This window comes from Camellia sinensis, chromosome 5, assembly GCF_055761805.1.
Source record: "Camellia sinensis isolate YWXY chromosome 5, ASM5576180v1, whole genome shotgun sequence".
Lineage (NCBI taxonomy): Eukaryota > Viridiplantae > Streptophyta > Magnoliopsida > Ericales > Theaceae > Camellia > Camellia sinensis.
In genome coordinates this window covers 121,185,835-121,196,773 of record NC_138965.1, presented here as the reverse complement: position 1 = coordinate 121,196,773, position 10,939 = coordinate 121,185,835, and positions in this window count along the sequence as shown.

Here is a 10,939-nt window from a genome sequence, read left to right as displayed (position 1 = left end):
ATAGACTTGATAATATATATATATTTATGGGTTGGCTCTGTTTTGATGAATTTGGAAAGGCTGTAACGGCTAGAAAAAAAAAAAAAAAAAACTGACAAATTGAAAAAGAGCCAGACAAATAAAGGAAAGTGTATAAGATGATCGAAAGGGTTTGATCATCAGAAGAAACTTCAAAGAGTATTTAGAGAGAGAGAGAAATATTTGATTTGAAGTTGAGAGAGAGAGAGAGAGAGAGAGAGGGGTTTAGAGGAGAGAGAAAGCGAGGGGGCGGGGAGTAATGAGACACAATTTCGCGGGAAGGAGAGAGAGAGAGATGATATAATCGGTTTCAAACGTGTCCAACCTTTTTCAAAATTCTTACTCTAGTAGGAAACTTCAAGTGGGTCGGGTTGACCGTTAGTTTTAGATTTAGTTTTTTTTAAAAAAAATTTATTTATTATTATTATTATTATTTTTTTAATTTTATATTTTGTAAAATAATTTTTTTGGGCTTATGAAGTAAATAGTGAGTGAAAAAAGAAGATAAAAACAATAATCGTGAAATGAAATACTACGGTACAAATTCTTTAAATATATACTTTATAACTAAAGAAAAAATTAAATAATTTCGTACTTCGAAATTAAAAAAAATGTCATAACTAAGTAGGTGTTTGGGGTAAATTAAAAAAGTATATTTTTTTTATCTATATATATTTATTTGGGTCATATCAATTAATATATCTTTTCTATTTTTCTAAGTATTTTCTCTACTTTTCTACATATTTTTTTTTATATATAAAAAGTCAAAGAGTGCACTCATTTAGAATATTCCAAACTACTCTTAAATATAACATGAGACATAATTAAAAATTTCATAAATCAAAATTAAAATAATATCATAATTAAAGAAAAAAAATAATATAATTAAGAATATGGTATAAAAGATTCTTGTTTGTATTTGTAGGAACTTAGAGCATGCTTAAAATTTAAAAATAAAAAATTAGTATTCTTAAAATTTGTTGTTTAAAAATTAGTTTTTTCTTTTTAATTTCCTTTTTAATTGTTCAATTTGTACCTTGTCGTCTTTTTTGTTTTTTTTTTTTTGACATGACCTTTTGACTTTTTGACTTTGTACTTAATTTTTTTAATTGACAGCTTATTATTGTTTTATGAGTTTTGACTTTATACTTAATTTTTTTATTGATAGTTTAGTATTATTTTTTACTTATCTATATCAAATCTCTTTGATTATAATTGTTCAGAGCCTTGGGTTTGTAGTTTTTTTTTTTTTTTAAAAAAAAATTTGTTTTTCTCTTAATTTTTTTTGTATGTTTATTTTTTTATTAAAAAAAAGCCTTTTTTTTGTTTGTTTTTTGGGTTATTATTATTATTATTTTAGTTTTATATTAATATGTTTATTATTTTCCTTTGTGTATATCAAATCTCTCTAACTATAAATGTTTCAGTCTTGGGTTTTTGTATGTGTATTTTTATTTTTATTTTTATTTTTAAAAAGTAGTGTTTTTAAAATTTGTTGTTTTAAAAAATAGTTTTATTTATTTATTTTTTGGGTTTTTATTATTATTATTTTATTGTTATATTAATAAGTTTACTACCTTTCACATGCACATTTTGCAAGAGAAAGAGAGAACCTTGAGGGACTGCTAAGATCTTCTGTAATCTCCATGAATCATGGAATGCTAAGGTTTTCAATGCCTTATTTCTTTGCTTTGTGAGGGTCCAATGCGCTGAAAACCATATCTTTCTGTTCATGTTCCGATTCTCTCGCGAATGGAGGGTATGACCATGCTTTCAACTTTGAGGTAGCAAAGAGCCTGCCATGAAAATGAAATCAATGAGGATTTGTTCCAAGAAAAATGAGTGTGGTGAGAGCCCACAACTCTCACCAGTCCAAGCAGAACACATCAGTCGGATTCGGTTCTAATTTTAACTTACATATCTTTTTTTTTTTTTAATAAAGGAAATTGGTTGTAGCATTCTTGAATAACTTACAGATTCAGTGGCAACCATTAGTCTCTGGCACATCCCTTGACTCCTGTAGCTCTCACAGGTTGCGATGAAGGGCATTTCAGCAAGTTTTGTCACATGAATCCTATAGCAAGATTGTGTAGAAAATCATAGACATGCAGATTTATATTTCTACAGGCATAAACATAAAATGTAGATGTGATGGAGCACATATACCTCACAGATGCCATAGATATGATCTCATCATCCTTTTCCAGGATAGTAGAATACAATCCCCTAAAGTTTGTCAGTGTATTGTTTGATCTACACAAAAAGGCATTGCTGAAAACATTGATTTTTTTTTTCTTACACTAAACTTGTGAAATCAAATGGCAATAAAAGGGAAAGAAGAAAACAAATTGTTATGCTAAGAAGCTTGGATACGGACACACGACATAACACGGATATGACATGTAAATTTTCAAAAAATACAAGGCACGGTACGTAGGGTGTTAGACTTAGTTATTTTGATGATTTATTTAATTATGTTTTTAATTTATTTGAAAAAGAAAAATAGAATCAACATTTATTTTGATGATTTTATGTTTTAATTTATTTGAAAGAGAAAAATAGAATCAACATTTATTTTGATGATATTATGTTTTAATTTATTTGAAAGAGAAAAATAGAATCAAAATTTATTTTGTCTCATTATTTCACACGTAAACCTTTATCCTAAATGTTGTTAGAATGTATTTAATATTTGATTAAATCAGGAGTTCAAATAGCCCAAAACAGAGGTTCAAACAGCTCAGCACATCAGCAGTTCAAAAGGTTCAAGTGAAAGATATTCAAATTTGTAATGGTGGAGTGGAAGATATTCAAATTAGTAATGATGGAGTACAACGGCTATAAACGGCTATAAATTCAAATGAATACAACGGCTATAAACGGTTATATATTCAAATGAATTACAACGGCTATAAACAGCTATAAGTTTCATTATATATACCAAAGTTTCTAATTTAAACAAGTTACAAAAAAAATCAGAAAATATTTTTTGATTTAAAATCACTCTCATCTATTCTCTGAAAAATTCTCCGAGAAGTGTTCTTCAATTTTTGTTTACATCCTTTCTCAGAAATTATGCATTAAGTCGTATAGCTTTAAGCCCATCTTTTCTGTGTGAGGTTTACAGAAAATCCAGAGCTTCATTTTATATATTTATCTTTGAGAGATAATTCTTGTAGTTTTCTGTGAAAGTAAAAACACCTTCTTTTCAACCTTGTAAGAGTGTAATATACTCAGTGTTCTTGACTTAGAAAATCAGTGTAAAATTTGTAGAGGATTACTCCATCTGTGAAAAGGTTGCTAGCACCTGTAGACGTCCCCGAACGCCCCGGGAAGGAACGAGTCCCCTGTTCCGTTCGATATTGGGCTCACTACAGTTCAGGACTCTAAAATGTCACGGTTCTTAACCTGAACCAAAGAGTCCAAATCTGGCAAATCGTTTTGAGAAAACAGATTTTTAAAAAAGAAGTGCCAAACATGGATTGCTTTGCCAGATACAGAGTCGCCACCTAAATATTTTATTTTGGGAAATTTAGGAAACCCTGACTCGTTGCCTAAGGCCACGTGTCCGTCATCACCAAAGTGGCCTCGGCTCGGGAACTTGGGTACGATTGGGGAAGGTCACTTCGTGAGCACCCCCGCTCGCCCGATCAAAGATCGGCCTCTACTAACCATGATATCTATTTTTGAAAACATTATGCGTTCTTATTCCGGTTATTAGCCTAGATTACTATGTGATGCGCACAGCATACAAGTATAGACTGGATCGCCTGAATTGGAACAAAACATTTCATGTTTGTTTATTTTGAAAATGGTTTGATGGTGCTACCCGCAAGTAGGCTAAGACGTGGATTTGCCACCCTCAGGTGGGCTTAGAAAACATGATTTTGCCACTATCTAGTGGGCTTAAAACTCACAATTAATGAATTGTTCCAATTCAAATAACCCAACCTTCACCCACAGGCACTCAGGCAGTTATATCACATAAGCATATAGCCTCATGGTAAGCATGCTATTCATGGCAATCACTCACACGCATGCAAAGATGCTAAAACATAAAACTTACCGAGTACTCCAAGCCAAAACAGAAACTAATTAGAAATCCATGCATGATCCTAACTATACAGAAGTGCCTAATGCAACACATGCAAAAATGCAACTATAGCAGGCTCGGCTATTCTAAACATGGCATATGAAATGCTACAGCTAACATGTATTTAACTTGGAATTGAAAATACGATGCAGTTAGTATGATGCGCCGAGCCCGGTGTATGCAAAACAGATGAATGAATGCAAACATGCTATCATACTGTATGCTAATTGAAACATGCCCTAATCTAACCATCATAAGCGGATAAATAAAAGGGAGAAAGACGTGGGGTTGGAAGACATGCATCACACACACACACACACACTTATTACAATATTGCCCTCGCGCAGAGGGTCCGAAAGAATAATACAGTCCCGAATAAATATTACAGTCCAAATAATTATAAAATCCTAATTAATTTACAAATTAATCTAAGAAAGCTATAAACTGGCATGCAAGCCAGGGACTGCCTCGACTCTGATGAATAATGTATGTTTGGGCTGCCTTGCGCGGAAATCCACTGCGATGCCCCAATTAGCCTCTTTTTACGATGATTTCTTGGAAAGCACGCCAAGTCCCGGAAGACTGTTGACTCTTGATTTGCTGCAACAGAGAGCAGGAAAAGGGCATGGCAATGTATTTTCACAAATGTATGCATGCCTCGATCCTCGTGCCACCCATCACGCTTCTCGATGCATGATGGCCAAGGAGTCGAATTGTGTAACTCAATATAGAATGAATGCACATGAAAACAAAACAAAACCTAAACTCCATCATAGATAATTCGGAGTGTCGGCGACTGGGAATTGAGACACGTTCCGTCACTCGGAGTACGAAACGTACCTCGTTTCCCGTGCTCGGGCTAACTCCTATCCCAAGCACGATGCAATATGCATGATATGCATGAAATGCAACTAAGATACAACCTAACATACACAATGCTATGAAATGGCATACACGATGCACGAGATAACATGGCATACACAATGCACTAACATACAACCTAGCATACGCAATGCTATGAAATGAAATGGCATACGCAATGCATAATGGACTTACACCAACATGAGTGGACCTCAGCCACACTCACATAAGAGGCCATTAGATGAAAATGAGACACTCGAGATGCGTGCACCATGTACGCAAACCGAGGACCGACCCTAGGGCACCAAATGCCACTCTAACAAGACATGGCAAGGCATGGAACATGGCATACTAGCATGCAAATTTCAGTGCTAAAATATGACCCGAAACAGCCCCGAATCATAAAAGCATGGCACCCGAAGCATGGAATGAGACCCGAAATGCAAAACTAGGCACATGCAATGGCCTACAGCTATACAAAGCATGCATTATTTGAACATGAAATGTGAAGAAAGATTCAAGGAAGCCCCAAAAAAAGCATGTTTACAGTTTTAAGGAAGGCCAAACAGCGAACGCAAATGGGGCTAAGCTAGCATGCAAAAATGGCCCCGAAAGAGAGGTAATGAAGCAAGTGGCAGCTGCTGGCTCTAAACAGAGAAGGACCCTTCTACAATGTTGAAGAGGGGCCCAAAATATGGTATTCTAAAGTTGGTGGACGAGCCAAAAACAGTACACAAGCATGCTCAAAATACTATGCAAAACAAGGCCAAAAAGAGAGCTATAACACAAAGTACAAAAAGGATGCCTCAAACAGTAAAAGACCCTTAATGAAACATGAATAGGGGGTCAAAATAAGGCCATTTATAGTTCAGACCAGGGCCCAAAAATATAAGCACAAGGGGCTAACAAATCATGCAAAAATGAGGCCAAAAGAGAGATATAAAGGCAAGTGGCAAATGGAAGCCACAAAAAGTGATGATCCCTTCAACAATGTTGAAGAAGGGCTCAAAATAAGCCACTTTACAGTTTATGACATGCCTCAAAACAATTTATACATAGGCCAGAAATACTATACAAGAAAATGGCATACAAGGGAGGCAATGAAGCAAGTGCAACAAGGAGGCCTCAAACAGTGAGAGGCCCTTAAAAAAACATGAAAAATAACTCAAAATAATCCTAGCTCCAGTTAGGGTCGGAGCCCAAAACAGTAAGCAAGTATGGCTAATGTATTGAACAAAATAAAACACAAAAAAGGAGAATAGGAACTCACCCTTGAAGACTAGTCTTTGACAGCCTTTTGGACTAAGATGCAGCACTCCTAGGCTCTGAAGAACAACCTCAAGCTGCTGGAATGGAGGATGGAAGGGTGGGGCTATGGTTTGGTGAAGAAATGAGTGTAGGACTTGAGAGGTTTGAAGCTTGGAAGTGTAGAGGGAGAGAGATACAATATGAGAGCTCAAAGGTGATTTTTCTAACCCCTAAACCAGAGCTGGAGCTGCTGTTTTCCCCCCAAAATGTAGCCCCCCGGATACAAAATCTAGGGGGAAAATGAGGGTGTATCTGCACTGTACTTGATGCAAGGATTCTGGCCGGCCAGTTATTGAGGTTGAAGGTGGCCGGCCGACTTTCCCCATGGCCGGCCGGCCAAGGGTCAAAAGGGTCAATCATGATTAGTGGCCGGCCACCACAGAAAGAAGGCCTCCCATGTGTGCACAACACAACCCTGTGGTCAAAAACTGGAGAAAGTGAACCAGGAGAGAGAACAACCCACTTTTCAAAGGGGTTCAAAAGGTTCAAAAGCAATTACTGGCCGGCCACCAAATATTGGTGGCCTCCCAAATGTGTACATCACAAATATGGGGTTTAGGGTGCAAGAAAATGGCCCAAGGGTGGTCAACATTGGCTTTGAAGTGAGAAAAATCGAGCGACGGAGGGCGATGAAGGGATAAAGTTGGCTGACAGAACAATTACTGGCCTTCCATCCTTCTATAACCTTCCTAGCAATGAAACAGAGGTCCCTGCCAAAAATGAACCAAAACCGATGCAAAATGAAGGTTAGGGGGCCAGAACGGGTAGCCCAAGGCCCCGAAAACTGACTGTTAGGCACCGGAAGCGGTGTCCGACCACGAAGTTGGTCTCTTGGACCGCAGTGTCCCTCAAAAGGGAGCAAATAAGATGTATGCCAAGAACCAGAGCAAACGGAGATGGTTAAGCGGTCCCGAACCGAGGCACACGGCCAACGGCTCTGAAAAATCGGAAACCGGACTCCAAACGGGCAAAATGGCCTACGGCCACGAAACGTAGCCTACGGCCATTGAGAGATGATCTAAGAGACCTCTCCCTCCCTTCGGGAAGAGAAAACGGAGAAAACGGAGCCTGGTTCGCAAACTGAGGCAAAGCACAAAAGGGTCCGGAAGTCTGGAGGCAAGGCTCGCAGCCGAGACTCTGAAACTTCTGAACGAGCACAATATGCAATATCACCGAGCGCTCAACTAGTGACGTCTGAGTCTCAAGGTCGGTCAAAAATGGGGTGTCTACAGTTGCCCCTCTTTGACAGAACTCGAAAGTCATAAGTGACGGGAGTGAATGTCAAAGCCTAGAGACGACCCATTTTTGACAAGGCCGAAGACTTAGACAAACATACAAAATAACACAGATGTGCCCGCAGGCATGCCCGCAGGCAGGGGCAAAATGCAACCGACAATGCAAGAAGCCGAAGGTAACTCATGATCATGCAAACGCAGCAAGCTGTAATGAAGCAAGTATTCGCAAATAGATGCAACAGTTTTAAGCAAGAATGCAAAGCAACAATTACATTCCATGCAGTTAGGAATGCAGAGAATTATTCAATTCTCGTCGCGTCTCACACGGAGAAGATACGATACCTACGCGATTCGTCTGGTCGCACCAGCCTCAAATGAACCGTACATACAATATCGTGCCTGCAAAAGAAAGAAACTCAACAAGCACAGCGTATCTAACAATATATATCCAAAGTGATATCGAGTGCAGACAATCGCGGTGTTGATGGAAAAGTGCATCGCAATGCGGGAGGGAACGCGCGTGACAACGCGGGTTCAAGCACGGAGGCTCGGTGATGTCAAAGAGATGTGCATAACAATGCAAGTATGTGCATGAGAATGCAAGTTATGTGCATGACAATGCAGAACAAGCGTAAACCAGGATGCATGTTCTTCACATTTCGGCGAGGGCGATTTGATCGCGACCTCCGGTTCACCTCCTGGAGAGGTTACAACATGTTCAAAAAGGATACATCTCACTTTTGATGAGTAATGATGAGACACGCATTGGAATTTAAAGCTGCGGTCCCGGCGGAGCGATTTCGCGACAGGAAGTGCACTTCTCTTGTACTTTTTCAGGTCCCGGGGACTCCAATCCTCCTCAAAATTTGCAGGGACCTTGGGGGGCATGTGGGGAACACCACCGGCCAGTTTTATTGGGAGAGGGAGGCCACCGACCACTTTTTGAAAAGTGAATGGCCGGCCTGCCAGAAAAAGTAGCCAGCCGGCCACTTTGCCAAATCCGGGGGCAGTTTTGTCTTTTCGATCTCTTTTCTTTAAATACACTTATCCAAACACTTTGAGCTCATAAGTGCAGCTCCGAAATCCTCTTCCCTAGCTTCCCAAACCATTTTCTCCCTCAGATCTGTGCTCTATACGCGTTTTCCAACGTCCCATGCAAGTTGTTTTCTCGAAATCTTTCAGTTTTAAGCACTTTGAACCGATTAAATTTTGGTTTCGGGGCTTCTTTTCTCATTTTCGCCACTTGAGGTGAGTTTGTCTCAATATTTGGAAGATTTTCTTGGGAGTTGACTTTTGTTGACTTTTTCATTTCCTGAGAGTTGACTTTTGTTGACTTTTTCCAATTTTGGCTCATTTTTGCCCCTTTTTGCAGATTTTTTGGAAATGGCGGGTCAATTTCCCCACGGCGGAGGTTCTCCGGGCGCCGGAGGCGAGCCTGACATCATGTCTTTGCCTCCGAGGGTTCGCCCCTTCATACCCGAGAGGTATGACCCACCAGTACACGTTCTTCCGTGGGCTGTTTTCCATCATTTCACCGATTTCGACGAGCGAGCCCCCGGGGATCTCCTTCTGCGGGAGCCAGAGTATCATCTCTCCCATGAGGCACGAGAGGTATTTACTTCGTTTTTTACCTTTTTTGTAACGTATTATGAATTTTTCTCGTATTCTGTTCGTACTCTGAACACACGGTCCAATCACTTGAATTCCCGAACACTCAGCCCATAAATTGATTGTGAACACACGGCACACATCGGTTGAGTTTTGAACACGCAGCCCACACACTGATTTTCTGAATACATAGTCCGATCTTAAGGTGAACACTCAGCACACACTGATCGAGAGTTGAACACGCAGCCCGAATACTGATTTTCTGAACACACAGCCCAAATTGATTGTGAACACGTAGCCCACACTGATTAAGGGTTGAACACGCAGCCCAAACACTAATTTTCTGAACACACAGCCCAAATTGATGGTGAACACGCAGCACACACTGATTGAGAGTTGGACACGCAGCCCAAACACTAATTTTCTGAACACGCAGCCCAAATTGAAGGTGAACACACAGCACACACTGATTTTCTGAACACACAGCCCAAATTGATTGTGAACACGCAGCACACACTGATTGAGAGTTGAACACGCAGCCTAAACACTAATTTTCTGAACACGTAGCCCAAATCGATGGTGAACACGCGGCACACACTGATTAAGAGTTGAACACGCAGCCCAAACACTGATTCTGAACACACATCCCAAATTGATTGTGAACACGCAGCACACACTGATTGAGAGTTGAACACGCAGCCCAAACACTAATTTTCTGAACACGCAGCCCAAATTGAAGGTGAACACGCAGCACACACTGATTTTCTGAACACACAGCCCAAATTGATTGTGAACACGCAGCACACACTGATTGAGAGTTGAACACGTAGCCCAAACACTAATTTTCTGAACGCACAGCCCAAATTGATTGTGAACCCGCAGCACACATTGATTGAGAGTTGAACACGCAGCCCAAAATACTAATTTTCTGAACACGCAGGCCAAATCGATGGTGAACACGTAGCACACACTGATTAAGAGTTGAACACGCAGCCCAAACACTAATTTTCTGAACACGCAGCCCAAATTGAAGGTGAACACGCAGCACACACCGATTTTCTGAACACACAGCCCAAATTGATTGTGAACACGCAGCACACACTGATTGAGAGTTGAACACGCAGCCCAAACACTAATTTTCTGAACACGCAGCCCAAATCGATGGTGAACACGCAGCACACACTGATTAAGAGTTGAACACGCAGCCCAAACACTGATTCTGAACACACAACCCAAATTGATTGTGAACACGCAGCACACACTGATTGAGAGTTGAACACTCAGCCCAAACACTAATTTTCTGAACACGCAGCCCAAATTGAAGGTGAACACGCAGCACACACTGATTTTCTGAACACACAGCCCAAATTGATTGTGAACACGCAGCACACACTGATTGAGAGTTGAACACGCAGCCTAAACACTAATTTTCTGAACGCACAGCCCAAATTGATTGTGAACCCGCAGCACACACTGATTGAGAGTTGAACACGCAGCCCAAAATATTGATTTTCTGAACACATGGCTCACTTACTTTACTTTGCGCGCAGCCTATTCATTTTATTTGCACGCAGCTTATTCATTTTATGCTGAAACACCTATTTCTTCTGAATGCAGGTGACTTCTCGCAATGTGCGGGGGTATGGCTCTACTGCGGCGAGAGACTGGTATGCCGAGCTCCCGGAGGCTGTTCGGGATTTGGTTGACTTGACGGGGTTTGGGCCCTTCTGTACTGGGCTATCCCGTTGCCCTGCCAGGAGGACGCTGATGGCTGCCTTGGTGGAGAGATGGTGGGACACCACCAACTCCTTCCATT